The sequence below is a fragment of the Scyliorhinus canicula genome, chromosome 9 (genome assembly GCF_902713615.1).
Source record: "Scyliorhinus canicula chromosome 9, sScyCan1.1, whole genome shotgun sequence".
NCBI classification, from domain to species: domain Eukaryota; kingdom Metazoa; phylum Chordata; class Chondrichthyes; order Carcharhiniformes; family Scyliorhinidae; genus Scyliorhinus; species Scyliorhinus canicula.
The window spans coordinates 12768502-12792081 of record NC_052154.1 but is presented as its reverse complement, the minus strand read 5'-3'; the positions used below and the strand labels follow the sequence as shown (position 1 = coordinate 12792081).

Here is a 23580-nt window from a genome sequence, read left to right as displayed (position 1 = left end):
AGAAACTTGGGTCAGAAACAACTGTGCTACACTAAAATCCGGGGAATTGTAAAGGAATGAGGGCAGAATTGGTTGGAGTGGTTTGGGAGAGGGGTTTAGCAGGAAAGATGGTTGATCACCCCTGGCAGACATTTTGGAAAATAGTTCTTGACTCACAACAAAGATATATCCCAGTGAGGAAGGAGGTTTCTGGAAAGGGGATAAACCAACCATGGTTAACCAGGGAAGTGAAGGATAGTATTAAACTGAAAGAGAACACATATAATGTGGCAAAGATTAGTGGTAAGCCAGAGGATTCAGAAACTTTTAAAAAACAACAAAAGATTCCAAAATAAAAATAAAGAGGGAGAAGATAAGGCAAGTAATATAAAAATGGGCAGCAAGAGTTTTTTAAATATATAAAATGAATAAAGAGCATAAAATGAACAATGGGGAACCAGAAAATAGAAGAGAAGTTGAATTTTTGTGTCAGTTTTCACATTGGAAGACAAATAATAACCCAAAGAAATAATCATGGAGCAGTAAGGGGAGAGTGGGAATAAATCCAACAACCACCACTAGGAAAAATAATGGGGCGAAAGGCCTCCAAGTCCCCTGGGCCTGATTGGTTGCATCCCAGAATAATAAAGGAAGTAGCTACAGTAATAGTGGTTGCACTCGTCCTAATCTTCCAAGAATCGTTAAGTTCTAAAATGTCCTAGAAGAGTGGAAAACTACCAATGTAACATTGTTCAAAAAAAGGACAAAAAACAAGGAGCTATAGGCCAGTTAGTTTAACTTCTGACATTGGGAAAATGTTAGTCTATTAATAATAGCAGAACATTTAGAAATACATAATATAATGTATTTCAAGCAGAGTCTGCATGGCGTCATGAAGGCAAAATCATACCTGACAAATTTATTAAATTCTTTGAGGTGGTAATGACCAGGATAAATGAAGGGGAACCAGTAGAGGTAATATACTTGGATTTTCAAAAAGCGTTCGATAGGGTACTGCACTAAAAGGCTACTTAATATAAGAGCCCATGGTGTTGGGGGTAGTATATTAACACGGATAGAAGATTGGCTAACTGATAGAAGACAGAGTTAGGATAAGATGAAAATTTTCAAGATGGCAATCTGTAACCATTGGAGTGCCACAGGAATCCGTGCTGGGCTACAATTATTCACAACATATATGAATGACATGGAATGACATGGATGAAGGAAGCCAAATTTACAGATGACTTAAAAATAGATGGGAAAGCAAATGATGAATATGGCACAAGAGTCAATAGAGGGTGTAGACAGGTTAGGTGAATGAGAAAAAAAACTTGGCAGATGGAATTTAATGCAGGAAAATGTGAAGTTACGCACTTTGGTTGGAAGAATAAAGGAGCTGAATATTGTTTAAATGGAGAAAGACTGTAGAAAACTGCAGCGCAGAGGGATTTGGGAGTCCTCGCGCATAAATTCAAAAAGCTAGCATGCAAGTGCAGCAGGTAATAGGGAAGGGAAATGGAATGTTGGCCTTTATTTCAAAGGGACCGAGTATAAAAATAGGGAAAGCCTGATAAAATTATACAAGACACCCGTTAGACCACACCTGGAATACTTTGAATAGTTTTGGCACCCTTATCTAAGGTAAGATATCCTGACATTGGAGGCAATCCAGACAAGGTTCACTTGGTTGATCCAGGTATGGAGAGATTTTCTTGTGAGGAGAGGTTGAGTAGATTAAATCTGTACTCATTGGAGAAGAATGAGAGATGACATTATTGAAACCTATAGAATTCTCCGGAGGCTTGACAGTGTAGATTTGAGAGGATGTTTCCCATTGTGGGAGAGTCTAGGACCTGAGCACATAATCTCAGAGTAAGGGGTCACCCATTTAAGATGGAAATGAGGAATTTCTTCTCTCAAGAAGGTAGTAAATCTGTGTAATTCTTTCCCACAGAGAGCTGTAGAGACTGGGTCTTTAAATGCGTTCAAGGCTGAGAAAGATGTTTAATCAGTAAGGGAATCAAGGGTTAAATGGGGATACGGCAGGTAAATGGAGTTGAGGATTATCAAATCAGCCATGATCTCATTGAATGGCGGAGAAGACCCGATGGGCCAAGTGGCCTATGCCTGCTCCGACATCTTATGGTCCACTTGGAATATCAACAGTATTTAAGATTTTGTGATTCATCCGTTATTTTAAGGCTACAATTTTTACCAATTCGGGCTGGTACAGGAGCCTTTAAAAATAGTGGTTTGGACCCTGTTCCAGAACTCTCACTTCCATTACTGTTCTGAAAATTTTTGCCAGGGCAGGATAAAGCTCCTACGCTGGGAAGTATAATTCAAACCTGCCTGCAGCTTTAGTAGATTCAGCTCCCCTCAGCAAGGAGACATGGTTCACCGCCTCTCACAAAATAGGAGTCACGGAAAACCCCAGTTCCAAGAGGGGAACGAAAAGAAAATCAGTGACCTAGATTTGTAATTCTGTCATTCACAGGCTTTGAAATAAGAAAATAAGCTATTTCAGTTTCATTAATTAGATGATGTATGGCAAGTTACATGTGTTTTAATTGCAGCAATTCATTATAGTGCTCTTTCCTGCAGAGGTAATTTTTCTACTACATTGATCAGTATTGAGTGCTGTGATACAATAGAGTAGAAACAAGTAGAAAAAAAGTGCAGCTGTGCATGCAAAACTGAAGAAAACAGGGGATTTCTGGTGTAATAACTGAAGTGAGTTAATCACCAGAGCTCTTCTAAACTGAAAACAAATAAGCAGGCTCACTGAGAGACAAAAAGGCAGTCATCTGTTTTTGATTGACTGGGCATCTGGTATATTTTATAATAAATGGTTGTCTATTTTTCAGTTTCAATGGACTTCACTGTTAACATTTCCCAGTGTTTGTTATTGCAGCCGAGTCCATAATGAATGTTTGGCTGAGTTTCAAAAGCTACAGATGCACTTATCTCAGCAGGAGCCTATTCTCACATTTTGATTGAAAGTCATTAAAAGGCCATTAAAGGATTATTTGTCTTTAATATGGTAAACAAATAAATGTTTTTACTATCAGTTTACCAATTGAGGAGATTGAATTCTTTTTAAAAATTGAAAATGTGGTTATTTCAGTATGAAATGTTTGAGCGATAGTGCCATTAAATTGTTAGATGTTTCTTTTTTTAATTTTCCATTTCAAAGACATCTTGAGGTCTGTTCAGAGTGCATACTGGGTGAGTGGCTACAGAGGATGCATGGGGCATATGAGGGAGCATGGAGGGAGTGAGGGGTGAAGGTTTGAGGGCCTATCATTCATTGTTATAACTGTGTGAAAGCAGCGGCTGGTTTATAAACAGGGCTAAATCGCTGGCTTTTAAAGCAGACCAAGGCAGGCCAGCAGCACGGTTCAATTCCCGTACCAGCCTCCCCGAGCAGGCGCCGGAATGTGGCGACTAGGGGCTTTTCACAGCAACTTCATTTGAAGCCTACTTGTGACAATAAGCAATTTCAATTTTAAAAATTTCATCTACCAGGAATCCATAAAAGGCCCAGCAAAGTCCACTTTGACTCCCACCCACGGTCAACCCCATGGATGTAGGGAGGCTGAAGGAAGGGGTTCTCGATTCTCTAGGATGAATCACACTGCTTCACCAAGTCCGTGATGTCTAAGTTGCGTCGGGCCACCAGACATAGCTTCTGGCGAGCATTTTCATTTTTGAGAATCCAGGATGGACATTATGTAGCTCCAGTAGGCGGGGACCACCACTGGGGACCCCCAAACAATGATACCATCCTCAACATTGAATTCATCTGTCTTGCTCAGATAAGGTTTCATGTCGTCGGAGGGCTGTCCTCGGATTCTGCCGTTCAGGACCACGCGCTTCAATTTGGACATTGTTGGGTCCTTCTGCTTTGCAGACACTGTTAATGTCTCTGAAAAGAAACTTCCTTGTGACCTCTTCCAATGCTGGCAAGGGAGACGGACTTGTGGGCAGTGGGAAGTGACTCCAGGCATCAGTGTTAGCTATTTGTGTTGCAGGCGGTGCTCAAAGAGATTTTCATATGCTGCAAGTCAGAGGGCCCAGAACTGTATCTGGGTGGAGACAATTGGAGGATTGCCATATCCTCTTTAAAAAGCCCCAATAAAGGCTTGCGGTTTATCATTATTATAAAACACGACCACTAAGCTCTCCTCCTTGATTTGAGAATACCTCTGCTCGGCATCCGAGAGAGTGCTCGATGCATTGGCGATGGGCCTTTCCGTCCTGTCTTTCCAGCGGTGTGAAAGCACCGCCCCAACCTTGGAAGGGGAATCATCACACGTCAGGGTGAGTTCTTTTTTGGGTTTGAAAGGGCCAATAAATTGCATGACAGCAGGTGTTTATAGAATTCCTACAGTGCAGAAGGAGGCCTTCAGCCCATCAGGTCTGCACTGACCCTTTGAAAGAGCACCCGACCTACCCCACCCTCTCCCCGTAACATCATAATCCCACCTGACCTGCACATTTTTGGACATCAAGGGGCAATGTGGCGTGACCAGTCCACCTAGCCTGCACATCTTTGGACTGTGGGAGGAGTTTCCTATTGGGCAAACTATCACCCGCTCAATAGGGGAACTCACATTCCACAAAGCCCACAGGGACGTCTATTGATTATCTGCCTTGTCCTTCGTGCACAACAGAACAGGGTGGATGTTGTGAGATGGTGCTGAATGCAGAAACAGGTGTATTGTGCAAAAACACAGCTGTGGAGTAGATGTGCACACACTGAGCAGAAGGGATGGGCTCTGGAACAGAAATTGGAGAGGGTATCAGACCAAAGAACTCACAGGAGCCACAAGTGTGATACAAGTTAAGAACTTGCAACAAGCTGGGCTGACCTGATCAGTGTTGACACAAAGGGAGTTGCGGTCAGTGTATTCTGGCCTGCGATGTGCAGCGAGCCTATTGAAATCCAATTCAGCATTGACAAAAAACATAAGAACTAGGAGCAGGAGTAGGCCATTTGGCCCCTCGAGCCTGCTCCGCCATTCAATGAGATCATGGCTGATCTTTTGTGGACTCAGCTCCACTTTCCGGCCTGAACACCATAACCCTTAATCCCTTTATTCTTCAAAAAACTATCTATCTTTATCCTAAAAACATTTAATGAAGGAGCCTCAACTGCTTCACTGGGCAAGGAATTCCAGAGATTCATAACCCTTTGGGTGAAGACGTTCCTCCTAAACTCAGTCCTGAATCTACTTCCCCTTATTTTGAGGCTATGCCCCCTAGTTCTGCTTTCGCCAGTGGAAACAACCTGCCCGCATCTATCCTATCTATTCCCTTCATAATTTTATATGTTTCTGTAAGACCCCCCCTCATCCTTCTAAATTCCAACGAGTACAGTCCCAGTCTACTCAACCTCTCCTTGTAATCCTTCAGCTCTGGGATTAACCTAGTGAATCTTCTCTGCACACCCTCCAGCGCCAGTACGTTCTTTCTCAGGTAAGGAGACCAAAACTGAACACAGTACTCCAAGTGTGGCCTCACTAACACCTTATACAATTGCAGCATAACCTCCCTAGTCTTAAACTCCATCCCTCTAGCAATGAAGGTCAAAATTCCATTTGCCTTCTTAATCACCTGTTGCACCTGTAAACCAACTTTTTGTGACTCATGCACTAGCACACCCAGGTCTCTCTGCACAGCAGCGTGTTTTAATATTTTATCATTTAAGTAATAATCCCGGTTGCTGTTATTCCAGACTTCCAGTATCCTCTGCACTTTTTGCTTTACCACTCATCTTATTGTCATCCGCAAACTTGGACACATTGCCCTTGGTCCCCAACTCCAAATCATCTCTGTAAATTGTGAACAATTGTGGGCCCAACACAGATCCCTGAGGGACACCACTGGCTACTGATTGCCAACCAGAGAAACACCCATTAATCCCCAGTCTTTGCTTTCTATTAATTAACCAATCCTCTATACATGCTACTACTTTACGCTTAATGCCATGCATCTTTATCTTATGCAGCAACCTTTTGTGTGGCACGTTGTCAAAAGCTTTCTGGAAATCCAGATATACCACATCCATTGGCTCCTCGTTATCTACCGCACTGGTAATGTCCTCAAAAAATTCCACTAAATTTGTTAGGCCTTTTATGAACCCATGCTGCGTCTGCCCAATGGGGCAATTTCCATCCAGATGCCTCGCTATTTCGTCCTTGATGATAGATTCCAGCATCTTCCCTACTACAGAAGTTAAGCTCACTGGCCTATAATTACCCGCTTTCTGCCTACCTTCTTTTTCAAACAGTGATGTCACGTTTGCTAATTTTCAATCCGCCGGGACCACCCCGGAGTCTAGTGAATTTTGGTAAATTATCACTAGTGCATTTGCGAGGTTCATCTGGACTCGAAATGTCAGCTCTTTTCTCTCCCTACAGTTGCTGCCAGTTTAACATATAAACTAACTAATTTGGTCATGTTGGAGGAGAGGCAATACAGAGAACTGCCCAGCTCTACATTAAATAGCATCATGGGGGAAGATGGTTCAACAATTCATTTGAAGGATGTGGTAGTCACCACTGATGTATTATACTGTATATACGGGTTTTACGGTAAGGCCCCTGTACTACAGGTACGGGGGTAGATCCCTGCCTACTGGCTCCACCCAGTAGGCAGAGTATAAATATGTGTGCTCGCCGTACAGCAGCCATTTCGTCAGCTGCTGTAGGAGGCCACACATCTGAGTGTAATAATGCCTCAATTACATTCTACTCCCGCCTCGTCATATCATAGTATCATAGAATTTACAGTGCAGAAGGAGGCCATTCAGCCCATCGAGTCTGCACCGGCTCTTGGAAAGAGCACCCTACCCAAGGTCAACACCTCCACCCTATCCCCATACCCCAATAATCCCACCCAACACTAAGGGTAATTTTGGTCACTAAGGGCAATTTAGCATGGCCAATCCACCTAACCTGCACATCTTTGGACTGTGGGAGGAAACCGGAGCACCCGGAGGAAACCCACGCACACACGGGGAGGATGTGCAGACTCCACACAGACAGTGACCCAAGCCGGAATCGAACCTGGGACCCTGGACCTGTGAAGCAATTGTGCTATCCACAATGCCACCGTGCATCAATTTATTACATGGAGATTTTTCAGAGATGGACCTCCACATCAAGCCGGATCGCCTGCAGCTGCATCCTCAAGTAGACAACGCCAAAAAGGACTTTGAACATTGGCTAGCCTGTTTTGAAGCATACATCGGGTCTGCGCCTGTCCCAATCCCAGAAGCACAGAAGCTCCAGATTCTGCACACGTGGCTGAGCTCCAACATTTTTCCCCTCGTCCAGGACGCGCCTACCTACGCTGAAGCCATGGCGCTACTGAAGGAGAATTACGCTCAGCGGACCAACAAAATCAACGCCAGGAACCTCCTATCCACGTGGCACCAACCTCCCTGTGAATCTGTGGGAGATTTCTGGTGTGCCCTGCTCGCCCTAGTGAGAGACTGTGACTGCCAGGCCTTTTCGGCTACTGAACATTCGAATCTGCTGATGAGAGACGCGTTCGTTATGGGTATAGGGTCTGACTACATCCACCAGCGCCTCTTAAAAGGGGCCACACTTGACCTCGCGGCGAACAAAAAACTAGCGTTCTTGCTTACGGCCGCCTCACACAACGGACAGGCCTATGCCCCAGACCGCACGGCCCACCCCCCTTGTGCATCGCAGACCCCGACGACGGCTCCCCACCATGGACCCCATCAGCGAAATCCCCCAGCCAACCCCACGCCTGCCCCACGCGACAGCCAACCAACCCCGGGGGACCCGAATGCTACTTCTGCGGACAGTCAAAACACCCCCGGCAGCGATGCCCAGCGTGGAGGTCTCTCTGCAAGGCCTGTAGCAAGAAGGGACATTTCGCGGCAGTGTGTCAGGCCCGCTCAATCGCTGCTATTGTCCAGGCAACCCCCACGTGCGGCCAGTGGGCGCTGCCATCTTGCTCTACTCACAACACATGCGGCCCGTAGGCGCCGCCATCTTGCCTGCCCCAGGACACATGCGGCCCGAGGGTGCCGCCATCTTACCCGCCTAAGGACCCGTGCCCTTACCTCATCAGGCCGCTCATCGCCCGCAACCGCCGACGGCCAGCCGTGTCTCGCCTCAGTCACGATTGACAAGTCTCGACCACAGAACCTCGCGACTGCTTCGACAAAGGTGAAGGTCGACGGGCACGAGTTATCCTGCCTTATGGACTCCGGGAGCACTGGGAGCTTCATCCATCCCGATACGGTAAGGCGCTGCTCCCTCGCAGTACAGCCCGCTAACCAGAGAATCTCCCTGGCCTCCGGATCCCGGGTGTACTGCATCGCCACTCTCACCGTCCAGGGCGTGGAGTTCAGCAGCTTCCGCCTCTATGTCCTCTCCAACCTCTGCGCTGCCTTGCTACTCGGCCTGGACTTCCAGTGCAACCTCCAGATCCTAACCCTGAAATTTGGCCGGCCCCTACCACCCCTTACTGTTTGCGGCCTCGCTTCCCTTAAGGTCGACCCGCCTTCCCTTTTTGCAAACCTAACCCGGGATTGCAAACCCATCGCCACCAGGAGCAGATGGTACAGTGCCCAGGACAGGACCTTCATCAGGTCCGAGGTGCAGCGGCTGCTGCGGGAAGGTATTATTGAGGCCAGCAACAGCCCCTGGAGAGCCCAAGTGGTAGTGGTGAAAACCGGGGAGAAAAACAGGATGGTCGTTGACTACAGTCAGACCATCAATCGGTACAAGCAGCTCGACGCGTACCCCCCCCACACAAAGCTGATATGGTCAATCAGATTGCACAATACCGGGTCTTCTCAACAGTGGACCTGAAATCTGCCTACCACCAGCTCCCCATACGTAAGGCGGACCGCCCATACACTGCGTTCGAAGCAGATGGCCGCCTTTACTATTTCCTTAGGATTCCCTTCGGCTTCACCAACAGGGTCTGATTTCCAACGGGAGATGGACCGAAGGTTGACTGGTATGGACTGCGGGCCACTTTCCCGTACCTGGACAATGTCACCATCTGCGGTGACAACCAGCAGGACCACAACGCTAACCTTTCCAAATTTCTCCACATCGCCACTCTCCTCATCCTCACTTCCAAGCTGGTCGTCCTGCCTCCAGCAAAATGACCAGCTACAACCCCCGGGGCAACGGGCCGGTGGAGCGGGAGAATGGGACGGTCTGGAGGGCCGTCCAGCTGGCCCTACGGTCTAGACATCTCCCGGCCTCCTGCTGGCAGGAGGTCCTCCCCGATGCACTTCACTCCATGACGAAACCCCCCCATTGAACGTCTCCTTGCCTTCCCCAGGAAGTCCACCTCCGGGGTTTCGCTCCCAACGTGGCTGGCAGCTCCAGGACCCGTTCTCCTCCGTTAGCACATGTGACTCCACAACACAGACCCATTGGTTGAGAGGGTCCAGCTACTCCACGCCAACCCGCAGTACACTTACATAGCGTACCCAGACAGCCGTCAAGACACAGTCTCCCTCAGGGACCTGGCACCAGCTGGTTCCTCACACACCCCCTCCCCCTCTGCCCCGGCGCCACCCTCCCTTCCCCCGGTACACCCCACCACAGCGTCCTCTCCAGGACAATCCGTCCACCCCTTGCTCCCACCAAGAGGATTTCGACACGCTCCCGGAGTCACCGAAGACCAAGCTGACACCGGAGTCGCCACCAGCACTGCGGCGCTCTCGACGACAGATCAAGGCACCGGACCGCCTACATTTGTAACATTCTCTTGTGATTTTAAAAGCAATTTGTATGTATATTGTTCTCCATCACCCCCACTGGACTCATTTTAACAGGGGGTGAATGTGGTAGTCACCACGGATGTATTATACTGTATATATGGGTATTAAGGTAAGGCCAATGTACTACAGGTTCGGGGTAGATCCCTGCCTGCTGGCTCCACCCAGTAGGCAGAGTATAAATATGTGGGCTCTCCGTACAGCAGCCATTTCATCAGCTGCTGTAGGAGGCCACACATCTCTGTGTAATAAAGCCTCGATTACATTCTACTCTCGTCTCGTCGTAATTGATAATGCATCAAAGGTTAAACAAAATTTACTCCTGGATAAGGTGATTGAATACTCACAAACTGATCCAAGGAAGTCGCTGTAATTGGGACATTTTATTCAGATTATATATATACAGAGAAAGCTTCCACTGTGAATATCTTTTGACTTCATTGACCCTGACCATCAGAACAGACTACAGGTATATTTTACAAGATACACCTTTGAAAAAAGAAAATTGCCTTTATCTACAGGCAAAACAAAATTTTTTTTTATTTGTCTGCTTATCGATCGATGATGTTCTCCCTCCTGCCCAGAACACACGGACTGTCTGCACTGACATCCTTTTTGTTATATATATTCGTTCTGGACATCTTTGGCTGGGCCAGCATTTATTGTCCATCCTTCATTGCGGAGTGTCTTGCTTGGCCATTTCAGAGGGTATTTTAAGTGTCAACTATATTGCTGTGGATCTGGAGTCACATGTTGGTCAGACCAAGTAAGGACGGCAGATTTCCTTCCTTAAAAGGACGTTGGTGAACCAGATGGGCTTTTATGACAATCAACAACAGTTTCATGGTCACCATGGAATCTTAAAATCACTAAAGTTCAGTAGGCCATTCGACCCATTAAGTCTGCACCAATCCTTGGAAAGACCATCCTACCTGGGCCCAATCCCCCACCCTATTCCTGCGACGCCACCCTAAGGTGCAATTTTATCATTGCCAATCCACCTAACCTGCACATCTTTGGACTGTAGAAGGAAACCGGAGCACCCAGAGGGAACCCGGAGTGAACCCACACAAACATGAGGCGAACGTACGATCTCCACAAAGACAACCACCCGAGATCGGAATCGAACCTGGGTCCCTGGCGCTGTGATGCTTTCCTGGTGCTCGAGCCAAGATTTATTCCTCAACCAACATCACAGACCATGGCCATCAGCACATCACCGTTTTCTGGGACTATGCTGTGCACAGAGCTGCCACGTTTCTATGTTACTACAATAATTACACTTCAAAAGTACTTCATTGTCTGTAAAGCACTTTGGAGTGTGGCTTGAGGTCACAAAGGTGCGGTACAAATGCAAGGCTTTCTTTACCGTCTGAAGGTTTTGCAAGATTAAAGCTTTTACTTCAGTGCTCTTTGTCATGCAGCATCGGATGAAAAGATTGATCTTAAAGCCATCGGACATAATTGCTCAGCCAGTAATATTTGTCTTCACTGTGCGGGTTAGAGGAGCCTGCCAAAAGAACGGCTGTTTAAAACAATGTTTAATTGATAAGTTGTAAAGAAGCTGGTGGCTGTGTCACTACCGACTGAGATTGACACTGCAGTAAGGGAACATCTGTAATGCCGCTTGTTATATAATGACACCGAGCCCTGGAGCCTCCATATCTGGCATGAGTCAGCAGAGAAAAGCAAAGAAAATTGAAAAGCAATCAGTTGCCTGCAACACAAAGCAAGTCGCTTGCTTGCTTTTTTGCTTCCCCCCCCCCCCCCCCCCCCCCCCCCCCCCCCCCACCCCCACAACCCACTCCACCCCCACACCTCCGTCAGAGAATCAGCTGCCATGTCCTTGTGAAGCTACTTCAGTCACTTGCTGTCAAACAAGGAAGGACACATGAACAGAGGTCACTGCTCTGAAGACCTGCTGCCATTGCCAATTGCTGTCAAGACCACAAGAACCTTGCCAGATGCGTTGATTGAACTTACTATCTCGCAGTTGCCAATCAATAGATTTATGGGGCGACATGAAAGCCTGACATCGACTTTTACAAACTTGACATCACATATTGCATTGGATGTTGCCGCTACCATCTCATCAAACGTTGTGTTATGTTAGCGGCCCGAAACAGCAGAATTCTCTCCCTAAACCGTACTCTCACAATCCGTCTCCTACTTTAAACTTGGCAAGTCACCTTTCCCAATATCCTAAGTAACAGGCAAATGTTGTCTGAAAAAAAAACTGTTTCTGCAAAGTACCTTGGGATATTTTACTCCATTGATTTCATTGTTTAAAGGTACAGCTAAAATAAAAACGCCAGATTATAACTAAATTAACAAGAAAATAAAGAACGCGTGCAGGCAGACTAAAGAGAATTGGTACGATGTGACGTTTGATGAAGTATTAGAGCTAAAAATAAGTCACAAAAGGAGAGTTATTGCAGCAGGAGAAATCATTATAGAAAGAAAGGGATAACAACTGAGGCATATGGACATACGAATTAGGATCAGGAGTAGGCCACTCGGCCCCTCGAATCTGCTCCTGCATTCAATAAGATCATGCAACTTCAATTCCACACTCCCGCTTACCCCCGATAATCTTTCACCCCTTTTTGCATCACAAATCTATCTAGTTGCTGCAGTCTTACTGCTGGACCGAGAGCCCAGTTCCCTGGGGGCCATATTCAGGGTGTCGGACTTGCCGGAGCTCCAGACAGGGGCAGGAGCAGATGGCTTGGCCTTTGCCTTGCTGGTGGTGAGGAGGCGGATCCTATTGGGTTGGCAACCAGTTTCTCCACCCTGTTGTCCAACATATATAGGACTATGAAAAAACATTCAATCGTTTTTATCACCAAAAGTTAACAGATGTGTTGCTGAAATGTGACATTGACAGTAAAGATGTGAGATTTATCCAGAGCCAATATCAGGACCAAATAGCGAGAATCAGACTAGAAGATGGACAATTATACAAGTTTCAAGTAAAGAGAGGGTTATGACAAGGCTGTCACCAATATTATTCAGTCTATACACAGAACAAATGTTCAGAGAATTAGTGAACTTCCAGGAGTAGGGAAGCAATAACATAACAAACCTGTGATACACTGACGATACAGCACTCCTTGTAGAATCAGAAGAGGCCCTACAAAATATTAGACATCATGTACAATTGAAAAGTTTAGAATATGGCTCGCGTATGAACAGCAAAAAGACAAAAACAATGGACGTTAGAAGGAATACATGAGAAGAAACGAGAATGAAGACTGAAGTGGATGGCGTCACACTGGAACAAGTAGATAGGTTTATCTATTTGAGACAAATGATAACAGAAAATGGCTGCTGCAATGCCAAAATTAGAAGTGGGATAGAGATAGTCAGAAGTAATTTTGTAAAGATGTGTTAACATCAAGAAAACTCAAGCTTGTAACAAGGAAAAAATTCAAAAGATGCTCCATTCCATTCGCATTCCTGTCAGCCTCAAACATTCGGGCAATAAGTAGAGAACTTTGGAAGAAAATATCTTTGAATTGCGAATGCCACGATGTGAGTGCAAAAAATCACAGGCTCAATCGAAGATCAATGAAGAGGTGCTTGAAATTGCAGGAACGAAAAGAACTCTTTGAAAAGTGACAGCTAGAACAGAAATGTCAATATTTTGGTCACTTGAGGTGGAGAGCTACAGAGATCTCTTCTAGATGGCAAAGTGGATGGCAGCAGAAAAGAGGGTCACCAAGTCATATTTGGAGACGGATGTTGCAGGGCGGCGGCAGATGAGCTACAGTGGGTGTGTGAAGAGGACGCAAGACAAATGAACAAGGCACGCCGTGACAGCAGATCTCCTGGCAGGATTAGTTACCAGCAACCTCATCAACACAGGTAGATGTTGTTTTGTATTTATCGGGGCTGATGTGTTGGGTAAGCTGGGTCTGCGAGGACTGCGTTTACTGCAGTAGTGAGAGAGACAGGCTTCCAACACTTGAAGAAATGCAACTCGATTTTACTGAACTCTTAACTATCATGCATGCTTTAACTGTGGGCTGACACTATGCTGACTTGACTGGAGACCTGAGGCTAACCTGACCAGACTAACTGACTACCACATGGTGTTTGTTCTAGTTGCTGCTCACGAGCTCTGACTGTCTCAGAGGCTGGATCCCGAGAGAGCGGGAAAACTAGTGCCCTCTGGCTTTATAGTGGTCGTGTCCTGTCTGGTGATTGGCTGCTGTGTTCTGTGTGTTCACTGGTCACCCTGTGTGTCACTCACTGCCTGTCTGCACACCATCATATACATGGATGTATATTATGACAAGGGCGGGCTGCAAAACCCACTGAGAATTAAAGGTGAGGTGGGAGGTGTTTCGATATGACGTGCAGGTTTCTATAAGGAAGCATTTTGAAGGGCGACAAGGTGGCACAGTGGTTATCATTTAATTCTCACGACGCCGAGGATCCGGGTTCGATCTCAGCTTGTGTGGCGTTTGCCCATTCTCCCCATGTCTGCGTGGGTCTCACCCCCAAAACCCAAAGGTGTGCAGGGTAGGTAGATTGGCCATGCTAAATTGCCCCTTAATTGGATAAACCAAAAGAAAAAGAAGCATTTCTTAAATTGCTATCGGTCATTTCATACATAGGGGATTACATATGGAATCAGGGGTTATGGGGATAAAGCAGGGGAATGGAGATGAGAAACAGGTCAGCCATGATTGAATGGTAGAGCAGACTTGATTGGCCACATGGCCTTATTCTGCTCCTTTATCTGATGGTCTTGTACCTCGACAGGATGTGATGTATTAGTCTTATGACCTGTACAGTCAGAAGTCTTACAACACCAGGTTAAAGGCCAACAGGTTTGTTTAAAATCACTAGCTTTCGGAGCACTGCTCCTTCCTCAGGAGAATTCGATTCACCTGGAGCTGGAGCCGATTCACCTGGATTCCTCAGGAGCTGTGCTCCGAAAACTAGTGATTCAAAACAAACCTGTTGGACTTTAACCTGGTGTTATAAGACTTCTTACTGTGCTCACCCAAAGTCCAAAGCCGGCTTCTCCACATTATGACCTGTAGGCAGCAAACAAACAAGAGGATAGAGATCTAACATGTACCTCACAACCTCCCTGTGAACATTATCTGGTCATAGTCTTCCCTTAAGAACTCACATCATTGATTCCCCAATCTTTGTGCATGATTGGCACATTCTCCTTTTGTTAGACGTAAACACAATCGAGGGCGGCGGTGAGGGGGATGTGTTTAGCTCTTTCAATTTGCGAGAAGGCAGGCAAAATTAATGTTAAAATGAAGCGAACCCTTTTTATCATGGGGTTTGGATCACCGGTGGCAGTCTGGGTGGCAGATATGTTCATTAACAATGCTAAATTAGGGTCCTATGCTCAAGTAAGATCCACAAGCAATTTCAATGACCAAGCAGCCTGAATGGCAACATTGGGCAAAATTCTCCGACCCCACGGTGGCCAGGTCCGCGATCGGGGCCCACCGATCGGCGGACAGGCCAGTGCCGGGGGGCTCTCTTTTTCTTCCGCCACCGCCACGGCCTCCACCATGGCGGAGGCGGAAGAGAATCCCCCAGTGCGCATGCGGTGGTGGTGACATCAGCGGCAGCTGACACACTGGCGCATGCGCGAATCGGCGAAGGCCTTTCGGCCAGCCCCGGTGCCGGGTGGCGGGCATCAAAGGCCGTTGTTGCCGGTTTTGGCGCCAGTCGGCGTGGTGCCAACCGCTCCGGCTCGGGCCTAGCCCCTCAATGTGAGGGCTTGGCCCCTAAAGGTGTGGAGAATTCCGCACCTTTGAGGAGGCCCGATGCCAGAGTGGTTGGCGTCATTCCGCTACACTGGGACCCCCCGACCCGCTGGGTAGGGGAGAATTTTGCCCAAGATGTCAGAAGGAACAGCATCAGCGTTTCTTTAGGTGGGCCAAGAGGAGCAGGAATGCTGTCATTGGGACGTTCAAGATAGCATGGGCCTTGGGCGCCTCAGACAACTCCCAAAGCCCGACCTTCTTCTCTCTCCTCCCCCCCCCCCCCCCCCCCCCCCGGCCCCCGGTGACCAGTTTCCCGAGACCTGGTCAGTATGTGTTTAAGTGTTTTGATTATTCCTCAAACCTTCAGTTAACATTCGATCCTTCATGTGCGCACTTGCGGTTTTAGCTCCCAGACGGAGAGCTTAATGAAAGGTAACAGCTCCTCCAATGCCCTGGCTAACAATCCACCCTCACCAAAAATAAATCAACTCTTCGTTCGTTCGATTAATTGCTTGTGCAGTCTTGCTGAGAATCAAGCGATTTGTCGCATTGGCGTATCGTCACGGTGATTGTTTTGGTGAAGAAACTCATTGAACAGGAGTGGGTTATTTTCTCATTCATTCTTGAGATGTGGACCTTTCTGTCTCCGCCAGCATTTATTGCACATCCCGAATTGCCCTTGAAGAGGCAGTGCGAGTTGCCTTCTTGAAGGGCAATTGTTGAAGGAGGGGCTATGGACATCCTGTTGATGGGATATGAATAAAAGTTCTTATTATTCACCAAGATCAAAAGGTATAATTAATAGCCGGTTCCAGTCAAAAGCTAGTGACAAGAGAAATCAGCCCAATTGTTCTCCTGCATTGCGAGGCGCCCACCTGTAGCTGGGTTAATACTAGTGGCAATGGGATGAGGCCCTTAAGTGGGCAATAATTAGTCACCGAATGGCCTCAGTTGGCAGTGGGGCGGGAAGGTCAATTATGGGCCAACCTGTCTGAAACTTAATTCTGGCTGAAGGGTATCCCATTCGCCAGAAGGGCGTCACACGTCACTCACCTTGCTGACAGACAGGGCAGAAAATCTCGCCTTGTTTTCTCAGCACCGGCCGTGTTCGTAAAGGTTGAAAATGGAGCTTGAAAAATAGTTTCGATTACTATTCCTACCCATTGTACTAAACAAATCCTTTAAATCCTCCAGCAAGAACCACGGCTGAATAATGGCTCACTTAAGCAATCAATTACCAGATTAATAGTTGCAAACTTGAAAAGTGAGGTCATTAATCAAATTCTAAAAAGAAACTATGAAGATTAATTATTTTATAAAACGAAGATATAAATTTTAAACTTAGTCATTTTTCAGAAGGGTGCGGTTTTTATACTTGAATTCACAATACATGCTCTACTTAACAATAGACTAGTCGTCCAAGTCTAATGTAGCCCCTGTGACAGGCGAGTGTGCACTTGACTGGGCCTCGGCATTCTCCCAGGCTCAATAGCAACAGGTCCTCAGCAAGGACTGAATTTTCACCCTCGAATAATATGGCACTTGGTCTTTGTATACTTTGTAGTTTCAGATAAATTCTTCGGAGATGTGTGCATTACTGGCTAGGCCAGCATTTTTCCTAACCATCTCCAGTTGCGCTCAAGAAGGTGGGGGTGAGCTGACTTTTGATCCACTGCAGTCACTGAATAGTAACATAGCGGTCAGCACTTTTGCTTCACAGCAGCAGGGTCTTCAGTTCGATTTCCGGCTTGGGGCACTGTCTGTGCGGGGTCTGCACGTTCTCCCAGTGTCTGCGTGGGTTTCCTCCGGGTACTCCGGTTTCCTCCCATAAGTTCCGAAAGACGTGCTTGTGAGGTGAATTGGCCATTCTGTATTCTCCCTCAGTGTAACTGAACAGCCAGGATTAAAGTGGGTGGACGAGAGTACAGGAATCCGACCAGTAATTGGGCCGTAAACCAGGTGACTGTAACATGAGTTCAACAAACTACGGATTTGAAACTAGGACAATCAGCGAGTTGGGTAAACTCTGCAGGACTGCCTTGCGGGGTGGAACCGTTCTTCCTGTGCATTGTCCTGGAGTGACTTGGAAGAAGTTTAGTGAAAACCGGACCCCTCCCCCCGGTTGACTCCCACACACCCATGATGAACCCTAGGGAGATACAATTCAAAACGGCAAGCCATGCCGAATGGGAAGAAACCCTGGTCCAAGTGGGTAGATTTTTGTAAAAAAAAAACAACGTCGGATCTATGATCCAAAGGGCAAAGATGTTGGGAACAAGCCGGTAAAGAGTGAGGGAAACAGGCCTCCAAGGTGTGATCGCAATAGCTAGCTGCCTGGAGCAGCTCCGCGGGAAAGGGGCTCTGCCTTGTGGTGAGTACTTGCGTCATTTTTACGGATTTCATTTTATAGATACTGATTCTTTGTTTGTCATTGCTCAAAGTATTGCTTTTGTTTTTGTTCATAAGCAAGACATTTTTGTATAGTGATTTCTAGAGATAGATACTTATTTTGTGAAAGTTCTTCCCTCAAATTTTTATCAGATAGTCCATAAATTGATTGATCATTTATCATGGTGTCTCTGAAATCAGCGTAATTACAGCCTTGTGCTATTAACTTGAGGTCTGTAATAAAATCAGTGATGGGTCCTCCGTTTCTCTGGCATCTATGAGAAAAGTTAAATCTTTCCAGCATCTCGCCAGACTGACTTTTACAGTGGTTCATCAAATCTTTTGAGTATTACTTCTAATTTGGTGTTGTCTTCACCAGTGTTCTTCAAACTTTTTTTCAGGGGATCCATTTTTATCAACCGGCCAACCTTCGGGACCCAACCGGGCCGACCTTTGTGACCCACGCCAGCCGACCTGCGCGACCCACCATTTTCTCTTAACTTGTTTGCAGCTGACAAAAATGGAGGAAATGGTTTTGGGTCCCTTTGGCCCTCGTACATGCTCCTCCAATGGAACCTGTTGGATGAAGGTGAAGCCTTCCGGTGTCGGAAAGTATAGAGTCTCCATCTGTCCAAAGTTCTGCAATTTTTCCCTGTAAACTTTCACCAAATAAACCGCCCCACCCCGAACTTGTAAAACAAAATTTTAAAAAAGAATAAAATAAATGAAAAAATAAAAATTAAATGAATAAAATATATGAATTAAATTCACAAAACCCCCCCGAACTTGTAAAACAAAAAGCTGCAATCGTTTTTTTAAAAAAAAGTGGCCACACTGCGCATGCGTGCCCGACCATCGGCGAGCATGCGCATAGTTTAGCGCATTCGCGCCGCTGGTCTAGCATGCAGCCGGCGTTATGAACAGCCGGCTGCTCCGCGATCGGGAGCGCCGCAACAGACGGCTCTGTGACCCTCCCAACACCCGCCTGTGACCCACCCGCGGGTCGCGCCCCCGAGTTTGACAGTGCCTGGTCTTCACCTTTTAAGTAATTAAAGCAATTATAGATTTCTTTAGCTTCATGCCCTCCTGTTGAGTAGTAGGGCTATTTTTGTTGCGTCAGAGGCCGTGCTCAAATCATTAGCTGCAATAAATATTTAGAACATCTGTTCAAACATTTTCCAGTTATATCTTAAATTACCGGTTGTTTCCAGCTGCCATGGAGCTCCAACGAGTTTCATCGAATCAGTTAGTCGTCGAGGATCCATATGCTGCGAAGTCTTCCACAGTCGAACATCTGGTTTGCATTTTCTTCTCTTTTTGTCTGACCTAATCTAACTAGTTCTTTTAAAGCCAACATGCCTGGTACAATCTTTTATTATGTTCCTGTATCATCTTACATTACGTTCCTGTATCATCTTTCATTACGTTCCTGTATCATCTTTCATTACACTTCATTACACAAAACTGTGTTCAGTTTTGGTCTCCTTACTTGAGAAAGGACGTACTGGCGCTGGAGGGTGTGCAGAGGAGATTCACGAGGTTAATCCCAGAGCTGAAGGGGTTGGATTACGAGCAGAGGTTGAGTAGACTGGGTCTGTACTCATTGGAATTTAGAAGGATGAGCGGGGATCTTATAGAAACATATAAAATTATGAAGGGAATAGATAGGATAGTTGCGGGTAAGTTGTTTCCATTGGCGGGTGAAAGCAGAACTAGGGGGCATAGCCCCAAAATAAGGGGAAGTAGATTTAAGACTGAGTTTAGGAGGAACTTCTTCACCCAAAGGGTTGTGAATCTATGGAATTCGTTGCCCAGTGAAGCAGTAGAGGCTCCGTCATTAAATGTTTTAAAGATAAAGATAGATAGTTTTTTGAAGAATAAAGGGATTAAGGGTTATGGTGTTCGGGCCAGAAAGTGGAGCTAAATCCACAAAAGATTAGCCATGATCTCATTGAATGGCGGAGCAGGCTCGAGGGGCCAGATGGCCTACTCCTGCTCCTAGTTCTTATGTTCTTATGTTCTCTGTGTGTTTTGATATACTACGGAGTGTAATATGTGTTACTCAAACGTTGGTTACTGATGAGGTCTTCTGAATCTCGATGAAGAAGACTCGAACTTGTCCAGTGGTAACAAAAGGTTTATTGAGTAACTATAACAATAATTGCATGAGTTCTTTACTTTAACATTGATACTGGTGATAAGGTTGACAAGACCCAACTACTGTAACTACACTAACCATCTGAGATAATCTGCTACACCTGGCCTTGTCAAAGTCTATAGGCGGAATTCTCTGCTCCCGGGAAAAATCGGGAGGGCCGACGTGAACTCGGCCGGGTTTCACGACGGCCTCGGAGGCCGCTCCTCGGTCCCTATTCTCCTCTCCCGGCGGGGCTAGGAGCGGCGCTCCGTAACCCTCGGCCGCCGGGCGGCGCGCCGAGAGTGACGCGACGGCGGCGCCTATGTGATGTCAGCCGCGCATGCGCAGGTTGGCCGGCTCCAACCCGCGCATGCGTGGCTGACATCACAACGGCTGACAGCTCAAACCCGCGCATGCGTGGTGGCCGTCTTTCCCCTCAGCCGTCCCGCAAGACGTGGCGGCTTGATCTTGCGGGGCGGCGGAGGGGAAATAGTACGTCCCATTGAGACGCCGGCCCGACGATCGGTGGGCACCGATCGCGGGCCTGTCCCTTCCTGAGCACAGTCGTGGTGCTCATTCCCCACCAGGCCCCCTACAAGCCCCAAAACGGGCATCTCACAGCGATTTCACGACGGCAGCGACCAGGTGTTGTTGCCGTCATCGTGAAACGGTCGCGAACGGCAGGCCGCTCGGCCCATCCAGGTCGGAGAATCACCGGTCGCCCTGAAAAATGGCAAGCGGCGATTCTTCCGAGCGGGGGGTGGGAGAATCGCGGGAGGCACAGAGGGTCGTGAAATTAGTCGGGGGGGGGCCCTCCCGCAATTCTCCCACCCGGCGTGGGGAGCGGAGAATCGCGCCCCATGAGACAGAGAGAGAGAGAGAGGGACAATGTGGTTTCTTTTATACCCCTGTTGGTCCGGCCCTCTCGTGATCATGTGGTGCAACTGATTGCACATTAAACCCTTGTGTACGTGCACATACAGAGATCACTAAGAGGGGAGGAGAGTTTTAAATTTAAACAAGAGTTAGGTGATGCTCGGTAGAAAATAATGAAACTGAAGAGTGAGTTGGAGATACGAGAACAATGGAACCAAGCCAACCTTCTGCATATGAACCAATTTTGTTATCGCAACACAGCAGAACAGAAAGCAGATGAGTTCAAAGAGAAATGCAACAATCTGAAGTCCTACACTCGGCAGGAAAAGAAAATAGACCCTGCGTGGCATGAGATTGGGAAGTTAAAGTCACAGTTGACAAGACAAAAGGGGACAGTGTGTGCCATGACGACAGAGGCAGGGGATAGTGACCTAGAGGTAGAGTGGGAAGAGATAGAGGAGGAAGCCACAGATATATGTCGACCCTGACAGTGGGTGGGGACCCCCACCTCCATTCCAGATGGCTGAATCGCCGGCAGCCCCACATAATTCCCCCGCCCCAATGAATGCACATGCAGCTATGCACATGGTAGCACAGTGGGTAGCAATTTTGCTTCACAGCGTCAGGGTCCCAGGTTCGATTCCTGGCTTGGGTCACTGTCTGTGCGGAGTCTGCACGTTCTCCCAGTGTCTGCGTGAGTTTCCTCCCACAAGTCCCGAAAGACGTGCTTGTTAGGTGGATTGGACATTCTGAATTCTCCCTCAGGTGTACCCGAGCAGGCACCGTAGTGTGGCGACTCGGGGATTTTCACAGTAACTTCATTGCAGTGTTAATGTAAGCCTACTTGTGACAATAATGATTATTATTATTAACTAGCCGACGAGACAGCCAAAATAACGTGAATGCTGCATACACCATCCTGCTCACTGCAGGACAGTCGATGGAGATAGCTGAGAAAATTGAAGTATTTGAGCCAACTGCAGATCCAAACACATTCTTTGAGAGTACGAACTAGCAGAGGGTCTTGCATGGGTTTGGAAGACATGGAAGAGGTTAGGCTGATATGGATGTGCTGAAGCCCAGCAGTACAGTCCACACTGCCCAATCCCCAAAAACGTAGGAATATTAGAGGAAATCAAGGCGGCAACTTCGACTGCCATGGGATACGATAGAGGGGGCTCAGTAGAAACCTAAATAAGTGGAGACAAAGTAAAGGCGAGCACCCGATGGCATACACCAGTCATTTTTAAGCTCCTTTTACAGGAGCCTTTGGACGGTTAGATCGCCCCCGGTTGACCGCGCAGAACCGGTCCAATTGGGTCCGAAAGCTTATCTCACACGCCAATGCAGTGAGTCGGAAGGCATGTGAGAATTTTGACCCAGCCAATAACACCCACATTGAGGTATAAGCGATCAGGAGTATGGTCCGTGACTGGGAGAAGGTGGTGCAAGAGCTAGACAAAGCCAGTGACATAAGAACGGGGAAGATGAACCCTGTTAGAACAAGTCCAAACCCCGGCCCAACGTGGGGGTTCAAGGTGGGGGGGGAAGAACGAGACAGGAATAGAGGGGGTAACTAGAGGTTTCCCACCTTCATACGCTCCTCCTACCCCTGGAGGTAGAGATCAACCCTGGGGGGACCTGGGGTACCAACCCCACAGGGAAGAAGTTACGACTGCAGCTGGCCACGCAATTATGTTAGAGAATGTAGTGCACTTCGTCAACAACCACAGAAGCAGTTATCAGAGCAGAGACCTAGCCCATGACACAGGAGGGACTGACCCAACAGGCAGTGGGAGTACCAGTGGGGGAAACCGGTCATCCGTTCAAAGTGTATCCCCAGTGTGGTGGTATGATTAGCATAGCTGCCTGCCATTGGTGCAGAACACCGGCTTACCATTAGCCCTGGTCGGTCATGTGCCTCTTGACCGGTTGGTTGAGACCAGTCATGTGATGGCTCCCCGATTGGTCGAGAGGCTGAGTTAACCCCGCCTCCAGGGCGGGGTATAAATACCCAGTACTCCCGGCGGTCGTCCTTATACTGTAATCGACCGCAGGGCTAACATCTAGCTGATTAAAGCCATACATTTGTACAGCAACTCGTCTCGCGTTCAATTGATGGTACATCACCCAGGTGGACACAGATCCGAGGATATGACAATGTCAGGCCTCACTGGTTGGGTGTCTAGCACCAGATGGGTACATCACCCAGGTGGACACAGATCCGAGGATATGACGATGTCAGGCCTCACTGGTTGGGTGTCTAGCACCAGATGGGATAGTGTAGGATGACCCCTAGTAAACGGCGAGGTAGGCGGCCATCCTGTCAACTTCCTGTGAGACACTTTGGGCTCCGCACGACCCTGAACACATCCAGAGAAAACGGTACATCATGGCACACATGATTCAGCACAATGCTTCAGTTACATCTTTGGGCTAAATTCATTGACCTTCCCCGACACAGTTATTGATGGATGGACGGATTAAAGACGGGGCAATTAGCCAAAACCTTTAAGGGGAACACATCCCAATAAATAATCTATTAAACATTCCAGTGATTAGCAGTAGCAGAAAATATCTTTGTTGAGGAGTACTTAAATGTAAACATTGTTCAGAACAGAGAAGGAAGAAATTCTGATTCTATTGGTAACTTGAGGCCAGCAAACAAC

At 47.3% G+C, this 23580-nt stretch overlaps 1 protein-coding gene across 2 annotated transcripts in view; it reads right to left on the bottom strand.

Annotated features, from left to right (window-relative positions):
* The window catches only part of si:dkey-234i14.6, a 152276-nt gene that overhangs the window by 2274 nt on the left and 126422 nt on the right, over positions 1-23580 (bottom strand). The gene's annotated exons all lie outside the window — the stretch shown is intronic.